Raw genomic sequence first — 12850 nt, 5'->3', positions numbered from 1 at the left:
ACTTTGCACTCGTTGAATTTTTTAGTGAGTCTCAAGATTTCAAAAATACGAATACACTCAAACACTAATGTATACAATTTTGTCAACGGATGCTTTGATTTTGGAAAACAGCTTTACTTTAATCTATTCCAATTTGAATGAGACCACTCTGGCATGTTGAGGACTTGGTTAGGATGTTATCTGAACATTTCTATTGCTATGTTTTTTGAGCCATAACCAGACGTAATGAAAATGCAAAACGGTTCAACCTGAGAACAACACAGCATCCACAGTTAAAGTAACAGGGGAGATGCACAAGTGAAATTTCTGTTCTGACTGGTGCAACCATTAGACAGCACGAAAGTTGCAGTCAATGAATGGGCAGATAAATAATAGGGCACGCGTAAAAGAAAACACCTTTAAGAAACAAGATCAAACAGGTTTAGAAAAAAATGGAACAGGGTGTTTGTACGGATGCTCATGCTTTCACCAACACTTTCAGTTTTAACTTCAACTCAAAATGATAAACTTATCTACCTCAAATCTTATATAATTTTATAATAACTTCAAAATAAATGTTTGCATTTCAATTAAGTATATATGAAGGCGACATTGGAGTATCTAAATGAAGGTTGTTTATAAGGTCCTTATCAAAATAATTGTACAGTAATTTAGTAATTGAGTATTCGTTAACTGATATGAACATACTTGAAAATGTAGGATTTGCTAAAAAGACGACCCATTCAGAGTAGAAAGTAAAGCAAAACCAGAGGGGAAAAAAAATCCACATTTTGCTTTAAAGCAACAGATGTGTTTTTTGAAAATAAATGTACTCTTTATAACTCGTCAAGTGGTACCATTTAAGAGACTAATGTCTCAGCATGATCTGGAAAAACTAATCCATGCGTTTATTTTTAGTCGAAATGATTACCGCAACGGTGTTTTCACAGGTCTGCCTAAAAAGTGGATCAGACAGCTGCAGCTGATCCAGAACGCTGCTGCCCGTGTCCTCACTAAGATTAAGAAAGTAGAGCACATCACCCCAGTTCTAAAGTCCTTACACTGGCTTCCTGTATCTCAGAGAATAGACTTTAAAATACTTCTGTTATTCTATAAATCTCTGAATGGCTTAGAACAGGGGTGCTCCACTTATCTGGAACAAACTTCCAGAAAACTGTAAAAGCGCAGAAAAGTTCCTTTAAATCAAGACTAAAAACACATTTGTTTAGGATTGCTTTCAACTGTTCTAGTTAAATAGTTCAACTAAAACATATTTTCTTTAGTCCAACTGTTTTTAATATTTTTTGTTTCTGCATTTTTTATTTTATTTTATTTATTTTTTCCTACTTGCTTTGACTCTGTTTTATCTTCCTGTATTTTAATAATGTAAAGCACTTTGCATTGTCTTTGTACTGAATTGTGCTATACAAATAAATTTACCTTGCCTGCCTTGTCTTGCCTTGCCTTAAGGTTCACCAGGTTCAAATTCTGTTACAAATATATATTTTGTTAAGTGCCTTTTGTCTCTGTTAGCAAAATAAAGGTCAGTTGTAGCCTCAAATTGGAGGAGCTCAATTTCAAATCAAGTGCAACAAATGATTAACCAGGGGGTATGGTGGGCGTGCTTTGGTGGTGCATTGGTTAGACCCATGTATGGAGGCCTTAATCCTCGACGTGGGCAACACGGGTTCGAATTTCACTAATTTACTCACTGGCATTGCATTTTGCTTTTTATTCAATTTCAAGAGCTTGTGATTTGTAAGACATGTTAGATTAGAAAAAAAAATAGTTGTTATTGAAATGATGTGGGACTGACATATTGTAAATCACCTTATTGCATATTGTTATAAATTTATAATATATAGGTAAAAGAGCTCATACTTACACCCATTGCCAGTTATACTTTTACTACTGAAGTAGAAACATTTAAGAAGCACTAATTTCTGCTACAGCTAGTCCCTGAAAGTGTGAGTCATCAATGGCCGTTAGAAACTGCTGCAAAGTCAATGGTTGAAGAGCATCAAGGCGCAGCAAAAGGTCCTGCAGCACATTTTGAGCAGCAGGAGTAGCACGTCTGAGCAACCAAAGCAGCGCCTTGCCAGCTTCTGAGCATCTGACGCGCGTGATGCGCTTCAGAAGTAGCAGCTGCTGGAGTTGGAAAAATTTTTCTTTTGCTGCTTATTGCTGATTGGTTGATGCTCCACATCAACCAATCAGAGAGAAGGTCCACCACATGACTGGGCTGGGTACCGACTTTATGTTACCGACCGAAATGCTTCGGTTCTACAGAGTATCGAAACATGCCTCGTCTTTCGGTACCAAGTTTCGGTGATTGGCTGTAACACTTAACGTGATTGCGTCATCCAGAAAAAAATACACAGGTGGTCACGCCTACAGCCAGGGTTCATGTGTATCTGTTGTGAACTGGTTGCGAGCGTCGTGGAACCCCTTTAAAATGCCCCCCGGGTCAAAAGTGTGGCTTCACTTAATTAAGACTGCTGCCAATAGTGCGCAATGCAATACATCGTGCACGGAAACAATTTAAAAGCAGAAAGTTGCTCGGTGTTTGACTGCAAGAAGAGCGGACTGCAGCCGGCGCAACCATCCTCCTCTCAGCAGCCCGTGGGCAGAGCAAAGCCAGAGCGGAGTGAATCATGCTGCTTTCAAACTGGACGCAGCAAAATCACGTCTGCTGCTTCCTTTTTTGCTGCTTGTACCAGCTTCTGATGCGCGGCTGAAGAAGCTTTGCTGCTCTGGCTGCGCGGTCGAAAAGTGGCTCTGACGCGCATTGGGCGGAGCTACTCTATCCTTTATTTGCCTTGCAGCTATATTTGCTGTGATCAGTGGGAATAAAGTAGTTTTATTGTGTTTGTAATGGGGAAAATCCACCTGAAAACTTAATCAGTGCAGTCAGTTCATCCAGATTACCATCCTGCCTTCCAATATTAGTTCTGTCGGAGCCGCTCAGACCCCCTAACAGTGAACATTAGACACTGACTTGTTTGCAACTGTTCTTCACTGAAAACATTTTTTTTATGTAAGAGGAAAAATGTAAATGGAAAAATCAGAGCTTAAAATAAAACTCAAGATTTGTACTTTATTATGTTGTGTAATTTTCTTTTTCTTCGAATTGATATTATAAAACTTGTATCAAAAAAAGTATCATTCAGGAACCGGTATCGAAGTGAAGGTATCAGTATTGGTACCGGAACCGAAATTTTTTGAACAATACCCAGCCCTACACATGACATTGCTGTGTTTTCACAGGGGAGGGAAAGACCAAGAAAACCCTGGGATTCTTTAACAATGTAAGAGAAATTGATCATCGCTGTTTGCTCTCATCCGGGTATTTATGTTATCAGTATAGAGACAGGAGCAGAAAGGACCTTGTCTTGAGGAGGATTAGCGAGGAAATTGAGCTCTCTGGTAAGATATCCAGGCTTTTATGATTGGAAAGATAAACTGTCAACCTACTGCTAATATCATGCTGCCTAAATAAATGTGTTTATTCTAAGGATGTATGCAGGAAGAGCTGGAAGAATAGGGTACCCACTTTTCGACCGTGCAGCTGGAGCAGCAAAGATGCTTCAGCCACACATCAAAACTAAACTTGTACAAGTATCAAAAATGAAGCAGCACGTGCATTTTTGCTGCTCCTGCTGCGTGCGGTCTGAACGTAGAATATTGCTTACTGAGCCAAAAGCCAATAAAAGGAAACCCAGTCTCCATAAACAATACCCAAATAAAGCATTATAACATCTTTTTGAGCTTTTTAAAATTGATGGAGTCAACTAAAGCTTCTTTACTTTCCACAAAGTTAAAACATTTCAAACAAGCTGACAACAAGCCATCTTTGTACTAGATATACACTATATTGCCAAAAGTATTTGCTCACCCATCCAAATTATTGGAATCAGGTGTTCCAATCACTTCCATGGCCACAGGTGTATAAATTCAAGCACCTAGGCATGCAGACTGTTTTTACAAACATTTGTGAAAGAATGGGTCGCTCTCAGGAGCTCAGTGAATTCCAGCGTGGAACTGTGATAGGATGCCACCTGTGCAACAAATCCAGTCGTGAAATTTCCTCGCTCCTAAATATTCCACAGTCAACTGTCAGCTGTATTATAAGAAAATGGAAGTGTTTGGGAACGACAGCAACTCAGCCACGAAGTGGTAGGCCACGTAAACTGACGGAGCGGGGTCAGCGGATGCTGAAGCGCATAGTGCGAAGAGGTCGCCAACTTTCTGCAGAGTCAATCACTACAGACCTCCAAACTTCATGTGGCCTTCAGATTAGCTCAAGAACAGTGCGCAGAGAGCTTCATGGAATGGGTTTCCATGGTCGAGCAGCTGCATCCAAGCCATACATCACCAAGTGCAATGCAAAGCGTCGGATGCGGTGGTGTAAAGCACGCCGCCACTGGACTCTAGAGCAGTGGAGACGCGTTCTCTGGAGTGACGAATCGCGCTTCTCCATCTGGCAATCTGATGGACGGGTCTGGGTTTGGCGGTTGCCAGGAGAACGGTACTTGTCTGACTGCATTGTGCCAAGTGTAAAGTTTGGTGGAGGGGGGATTATGGTGTGGGGTTGTTTTTCAGGAGCTGGGCTTGGCCCCTTAGTTCCAGTGAAAGGAACTCTGAATGCTTCAGCATACCAAGACATTTTGGACAATTCCATGCTCCCAACTTTGTGGGAACAGTTTGGAGCTGGCCCCTTCCTCTTCCAACATGACTGTGCACCAGTGCACAAAGCAAGGTCCATAAAGACATGGATGACAGAGTCTGGTGTGGATGAACTTGACTGGCCTGCACAGAGTCCTGACCTCAACCCGATAGAACACCTTTGGGATGAATTAGAGCGGAGACTGAGAGCCAGGCCTTCTCGTCCAACATCAGTGTGCGACCTCACAAATGCGCTTCTGGAAGAATGGTCAAAAATTCCCATAAACACACTCCTAAACCTTGTGGACAGCCTTCCCAGAAGAGTTGAAGCTGTTCTAGCTGCAAAGGGTGGACCGACGTCATATTGAACCCTATGGATTAGGAACGGGATGTCACTTAAGCACATATGTGAGTCAAGGCAGGTGAGCAAATACTTTTGGCAATATAGTGTATGAAAAAAAGAAATCTATCTTTCATTACGACAATGTTTCTGTTTATTTATTAAGTTTTGTTCTGATAATTGTATATGTTGTATTTCAATTAGTTCAGTAGAGAAAACATTGAAAAACTTAAGGCTTAAATGCATTTCACTACATGACTTTAGATATTTAAACATAAACTTTCCAAAACTTGTGGAAGTTATTGAAAATAACTACATATTTTTAAGTGATGGAAGTGTAATTCTGCTCGTAAGGAATCTGAATAACAGATCATAACTTCAATTGTTCCACAGTAAATTTCTGAAGAATTGAGGCCATCTGGTTGAATGGAGACATACTGTGCGATCAGCTTTCCGCTCTGTGGAATCTGCTGGTATATGCAACTTATTTGCTGCATCTGGGAAGTCTTTGTTTCTGTGTTGAAATAGTGCAGCTCTTTGGAGTGTGGCTAATGTGCACATCTGCGGTGAAAGATGCAACCGTCAGAGTTCAATAGTTGGTGCTTTAATAATGCAAATGAAAGTAACTGCATGTTCGAGCATTGTAAATTGCATTAGGTCTTGAATTAGACTAGCATCAGGTCTTGTGTAGCGTCACGGCCTCAAGCAGGATTCACCTACATAAAATCTGGCTGAGTATGATTTAAATTAAAGGCAGAGTTCTGGGAGAAGTTATGATGAAGATCCTTTAGGGTGAAGAAAAAGTGCAGAATCTCCTTGCCTGAATATAACAAGCCAGACAGGGTGCATTGTTAACGTGCAGATAATTGACCCAGAGGAGTGTGATCGCTGAGACTGTGTCATCAATGGTTTAATAAGCAATTGTCAATTATCAGTTTCTCCCGACACTGCAACCAGACCCTGCAGGCGCTAACGGTGACAGGCTAAGAACAAGCTATTAAAAAACAGAGAATTTTGCAGAGGAAATGGGTTCAAGAAATGCGGAGACACCTTTTTACCCATCTTACTTGAGATTCTTTTAGCATCCTTCAGAAGACTGAAAGAAGGCTCATTTTGCTTGTCCGTGGCACACTTTTAAAGAAAGAAAAAAAAGCAAAGCAACACAAAGCTGGCTTTGGAGTATTGGATTTTTTTTCTGTGACCTAAATCTTATGGGTCTGAACATGACTGCTGGGACACAGGCCTAGATTTACCATGCAGGGACTTCTGTTCATGCTTTCCAGGGCCAAATGTCCTATCAAGTAGATACAAATTAAAAATGCTCTTCCCCTATCGATCTTTGGAAAGATTTGACCGCCTGGGGACAAATGTATGACTTAGATAGCTCTGGTACTCTTTGAACTAAGAACAGAGCCTCTAAATCATTAAAGAGTGGAAAACTAGGGTTTCTGCTAATTACTTCTCAGTGGGGTAGAGATGACAAAAAAGACATCATACAGTAAAAAGTAAAAGTAAAAGATCTTATTTAAAAAAAAAATTTATTTGATTGCACATTAAGACCGGGTGTAAAAAAAAGTTCATTAGGTCAACATTGCAAGTGAACGGTGAACGTCTTTAAAGAATAATCTTGTTCAGATTAACGCTTGGATAGACTGCACTGGATGAGGCCCTCAACAGTAAAGATTAAGATATATTTATAGATCAGGAGTATCTTAATCTAATTATGCAACCTGTTCTTTAAAAAGAACAAGTTCCCGCCTGGGAGGACAGAGGAAAGGATGGTAAAAAAAAAAAAATCAATGTAGATTTATTGTGTATCCCAGCTGGCACAGAGGGCTGGCCGGCATATCTGTCAATATTTACTATGAGTTCTCTTTCAATAAAATCTCAGGAAGGGCCACATGCACATGCACTGGGCAAAGGCAAAGCATGGTCAAACCAAATACTGTGAAAATGTCAAATAAAAAAAATGAACTTTAACCCTAAAGAAAACATGCATTGCAATCAAATCTAGAATCTACAGATGTTCCATGCAGGGGGTGCGGGGAGGGGTCTGGTATCGGATCATCGATTTTTTTTTTTTTTTTTGTGTTTTAACTTCTCTTGTTTGTTTTTTTTTTGTTTTTATGCATCTCCGTGTCGTTACTAACCTCCCTCCCCCTTAATGCTAACACCTTTTAAAAGCCTAACCCGGGACGAAGGCTGCAAATTAGCCCATGGCTACAAGCCTTATGTACTTGGACATCGGCCACCTGTTTGGTTGCAATGTTTAATTGTACTGTCCCTGTCAAATAAACAAATAAATAAAAAAATAATAATTCAGCTCTTAATCACTTCAAGAATTATTACTAATATTAGCAAAAATATAATTTCTCCCTCTTACTGCAGAAAAGAAATCAACCTGGAAAGAAATCTTGCATGTCTTATTCATTAAATTTTTTCCTATGCCAGTGATTTTTTTTTTATTAGCACACCTTAAGATTGAAAAAAAAATGCAATATCCATTCCAACAATAGGAAAAACAACAAAATATTTAACAAGAGAAGGCTTTGCTTTATCTCAATATAATGCTGAATATTTCATTTATTTAGTTTTCATTTAATTAATTTTTCATTTAACTAATTTTATGTACATAAAATCGTTAGTCATTAGCATGTTAACTGTCTTTAGCATGTTATATTAGTAATTAGCATGATTAGTGCAGCTAACTGCACAGCAAACACCCCCGATTAATGACTTTATTATAACGCCTCCCGATCTCAGACATCCCCTCACAGCAGTGTTGAAAACCAGAAAATGTCAGGTTTGTTTGTTCCTGTGTATTCAGCGTGACCCCCCCTTTTGGCCTCTGGTTAAACTTCATTTTGTTTCTCATTTAGTTTAGGTCTGCAGCTCTGTGCTCTTGTCAGAGAGCTTGTTTGGCCACATACCGTTTCCTTAATACAGCATCTCTCCTTCAGTGCCTCAAGTGTCGCGACTTCAGCCAGGGGCTCCGCTGAGTGAGCGCGGGCCCCCTTACACCTCCAGGTCACCAACATCCCCTCAGCGCTCTCAGAAACACAGCTTACCGGAACAGATACTGCAAACTTTTGCTGCTCTTTAGCCCTTACTATATTTGTTTTTTTTTTTAAGACTTTTTCTTTGCCTTCCTCCCTCTCTTTCCAATTTGTCAGGTGGAAACTGGGTGTGAAAAACGGCTTTGTTTTCCACAGAGCCACAGGGGCCTAGCTTGCAGTTTATGACTGCCTGACTGCGAATAAATAAGACTGATCACTAAACCTCATGATATGCAACAAAAGCATCAAATTATTCATGACACTTGTTAAGTGATCAACGCATTTAGTGAAAAACATTTTATACAAAAAATAGATGTAACAGTATTTTTTTTTGACAAACAACCTTATTTATTTAGTTCTCACAGTATCTGCAGTCTGCCATCACAGCTGACTGACTGGCTGGAATTAGAAAAGAAGCAGACAATTAGATTTGGAACTGAAACAAATGGCTGTGAACCAAACAGTAACTAAGTCAATGAACTAATCTGATTTAGAGATACCTGGATGGATGGCGTCTGTTTGCAGGGGGGAAAGCACGCTCATGAACATGGGAGCCCAACTGAAACGCTTTTTGTTGTTTTAGTCATTCTTTCCATTTATGAGTAAGTCTGGATGAGCTTTGGCAGCCTGGGATAAAGCGCTGCCTTATAACAGAGACCTCATATAAACATTGTCCAGATGGGTTCAAATAAAAACAACAGACCTTAATAAAATCCAACTATTGACAATTAGTGATCAGACTCCAGTTACTGGTCTATTACTATGCAGATAAAGATTTTAAAAAATAACTTAAAGTTTATTTAAAGCAATTTGCCCTGATGATTTTAATGTGTAGCTTAACGGATTCAGTAAATACATTAAAAATGATAAATAATGAATGACCTATAAAGCACAGCATTTGCACACAGCTACTAAAGTGGTTTAACTGATAAAATGGCATGTAAGTAAAGCAGCAGGCTGGTTGCTGGGAGCTAACAGCTGTTCTGCAATCCTTTTCTTCAGCAGATAGAGCTCAGTCCAATTTGGATACCTATTTATACACCATTTTAGAAAGATAATATGTGCTTAAAATCGCACATTTTATAATGTGCTGACCACAGCAGCTACAATCTGGTAAGTCTGGACCCATAACATCCTGATACCCACTGGTCAATAAGTTTTCTTGAAGAACATCTTATGTTTGATAAAGTTTGATAGAATTTTAACTGAAAAAAAAAAAAACAGAATTATTGCTTAGACTTGACAGCAGTGTCTGACTTTAATTATTCCGTGGAACAATTTTTTTCGCTGCTTAAGGAAAGTCTTTGAGTGGTCCTTAAATTTGTCCCAAAGAACAGACTGTGCTAAGACTGCAAAACTAATGCAAACTGAAGTCTGACAGACCATCTCTGAGCTGGTCTGATCCGGTAACCATCTTTAGAGAGGAAATCGGATGGGTTTTAACAAAAAAATTTAAAAAATAAATAAATAACAGTCCTGCTTTTAGGAAACAAACTTAATTTTGGTCAGTAAAACATGTATAAAAATAATTTAAATGAGCTTCTTGATTCTTGCACAGATTTATTTCAATTAACTAGTGTTTAAACGACTTGGACAAGAATCTTTGAGATTTTTAGACCAGCAAATAAAAACTTGGCAACGTTACATTTTGAGTGTGTTTACTCTATTTAGCAGGTCTGGACATATTTGCATTATCCTTAAAATGATAATCATATATTCATTTTTTTTCTGTTCAAGTGTCCATGCAGCAGTGAAGAAGAAAATCGGTCCCCATTCCCAAAAAACATTTGACTGCTGATGCAACTTGCTTAAGTTTATAAACCTTCTCCATCGCAGTACTAAACACTCAGTAGAGACAGAGCCTGAATCTTTCCCTCTGCTCTGGGTCTGCAGCCGCCCGTCACTTTGATATATAGAAACAGTACTGAGACTGTCACCAGAGGAACCCGCCTCAAGCTGCAGGTACTGCCTGCCTTCAGGACTGCTCTCCATCCAATTTCACCAATAGACAGAACCTCCTAATCTCTGTCTATTCTACTGTTGCTAACAAATTCTGCAGTTTCTGTCAGGGATCTGTGGTGCATCTTTGCATGAGGATTTTCTAGTCAGAACAGATCTGAGAGGTGACATTTAATGGTTGTGCCCCTTCAAACTTACAAAATACTTAAAGGAATAGTACACCCAAAACATGATTAGCCTTCATTTTCTACTCACCCCCATGCTGAACAACACTCTGGAGTACTTTTTTGATATCTCAAATGCATCTGGAGATCTGGGAGGCTTCTTGCTGTCTGCTGACATTCAAATAATGGAGGTCTATGGTGCCCGAGGCAGAAAGGTACATAAAAGTCCACAAAAAACGTGTCAATATTCCTCCATACTGCTCGTCCAATGTATTCCAACTGTCCTGAGTGGGTAGCGTCCATAATTTACTCGAAACGAAGTCATTTAGAATGTTTTTAGAGCATAAACAGTAGTGTATAGGATTTCCTAAAAGCGCGTTCACGAGTCTACGGAAACCGCGGCAGACCAAACCAGATGAAAGTGCGCATTCAGCGTCTGCTCTGCCGATAATGCAAGCGTAGATGAAGAAATGTGCTGTTTACCTGTGCAAAGAAAGAAACAACGAAAGAAAAATGTCTGAGGACTTCAGTGTTGAGGAAGAGCATGAGTTCTTTGCCGAGCTGAATGCGCACTTTCGTCTGGTTTGATCTGCCACGGTTTCCGTAGACTCGTGAACGCGCTTTTAGGAAATCCTATACACTACTGTTTATGCTCTAAAAACATTCTAAATGACTTTGTTTCAATTAAATTCTGGATGCTACCCACTCAGGACACTTGGAATACATTGGACGAGCAGTATGGAGGAATATTGACACGTTTTTTGTGGACTTTTATGGACCTTTCTGTCTCGGGCGCCATAGACCTCCATTATTTGAATGTCAGCAGACAGCAAGAAGCCTCCCAGATCTCCAGATGCATTTGAGATATCAAAAAAGTACTCCAGAGTGTTGTTCAGCATGGGGGTGAGTAGAAAATGAAGGCTAATCATGTTTTGGGTGTACTATTCCTTTAATGTATGGGGGTGCATACAAAATGGACTCAAGACTGCCACCTAGTGGCTATAGTAGTCACATGTTTTTCACGCAATCCGTGAAACACGGAGAGCGTGAGTGAAGTGTCCATTTCCAACCAGGACCCACTGTAACAATAGGGGCGGAGCTAGATAGGGGGCCAGGGCTGACCATGGCAACCCTTAGCCAATCACTGGCCACCCCTACCAGGTGATTTGCTGTTGCCATGTAACTCACCACCTTTGGAACAGGTCTAAACCTGAGGAGGGTAATTCTTAAGTGGAATATCCAAACTAATTTGACGTTTCAATTGAAAGTATAATAAAAATAAACTGACAACAAAAAAAAGTTGTTTTTTTTGTTTGTTTTTTGTTTTGGAGGAAAAGCAATGGTATATTGATATATAAGTCATCTAGGAGTCTAATTAGAGATACATATCAACTAAAGCTATGTATTCTATGTGTTATGATATTTATATTATCTAGAACCACATGAGCAACAAGAGAAATGCTAAATTCACTTATTGAAAAAAGTGCATGCACGAGACCACACCTGCTCTATAGCCAAGAATTTCCAAAATACACCCCATTATTAATCCTTTTTCTGAGTTCTTCATTTCATAAAATTGTAAGGAAGTTTGGTTTTTGAAACTCTCATCCATTTTCTAAGTGAAGCTGCAGTAAATGGCTGAAAATCAAGGTCATCGGACACATAAACACTAGAAGTGTGCATGCACAGCAAAAAGCAACATGTTACAAAGACTGATGTGTGGGACAAGAAAAGATTAGATGACGCCTCCACAACTTGAACCTAAACAAATATTGTCAATATACACTGGAAAAAACATCTAGAAATAAGTAAAAATATCTTAAATTAAGTGTATTTACCCTTAATTTGAGCAGAAAAATTAGATAGTTTGCCAATGGAATGAGTGTTTTTACCCTTAAAATAAGATAATTAGGTAATATGCACTTAAAATGAGACAATGTAATTCTTTTTTTCTTATTTTAAATGTAAATTGCCTTGTTCCATTAGCAGAATTTCTCTTTTACCTCCTCAATCCAAGAATAAATGCATTTATTTTAAGAAAAAAATGACTTACAGTGTACATCTAAATTTGACAGTATGAATCGTTAAATATGGACATTTTTTGCTAAATCAAAGCAACATATCAATTATTAAAATACTCTTGCAAACATAGCCCGTCTCTACATTTACTTCTTCCTTATTTAATCATTTCATTGTAATTTGAAATATTTCAAAAGAGCTATAAGTTGTAAATGAGGGAAAATTTACAGCCTACTTTGAGGGAGTTTACCAGTATTTGCAGCAGCAGTAGGCTGGGGAGGGGCAGCTCTGCCTTCAGCAGTGCAATGTAAATGGACTTAAAACATGAGCTGTGAAATCAATGAAGTGAAGGTTTTGTGTCCAGGACTGAACGTCACTTTTAGAACAAAGTTCACCCCCCTTTCTCAGGTTAGGTCCACCAAAAACGAAAAAAAAAAGTGGAATCTGCTTTATTTAGGCTGTCAAAAACACATGATCTGTGACATCTGCCCAAGCAGCATCTGGATATGACAAAGTTGACAGGTTGAGTCATCTGAGCAGGGATTAAATGCACCATTAAAGGACAAACCCAAACCAAAGCAATGATAAATTAGAACCAGAACCTTCCTTGCTTTCCAAATGGCTTTTCATTTATTTTTATTTCAAGAAGATCCAAAAGCGACAGGAAA

The 12850-nt window shown here is 39.0% G+C and overlaps 1 protein-coding gene across 3 annotated transcripts in view; it reads right to left on the bottom strand.

The window, feature by feature from the left end:
- The window catches only part of LOC119775395 (limbic system associated membrane protein), a 747266-nt gene that overhangs the window by 389828 nt on the left and 344588 nt on the right, over positions 1-12850 (bottom strand). The gene's annotated exons all lie outside the window — the stretch shown is intronic.

Source organism: Cyprinodon tularosa, unplaced genomic scaffold, assembly GCF_016077235.1.
Source record: "Cyprinodon tularosa strain WSP-4 unplaced genomic scaffold, ASM1607723v1 ctg87, whole genome shotgun sequence".
NCBI lineage: Eukaryota > Metazoa > Chordata > Actinopteri > Cyprinodontiformes > Cyprinodontidae > Cyprinodon > Cyprinodon tularosa.
Note: the sequence above shows the minus strand (reverse complement) of the source record. Positions and strands in the feature narration are given on the sequence as shown.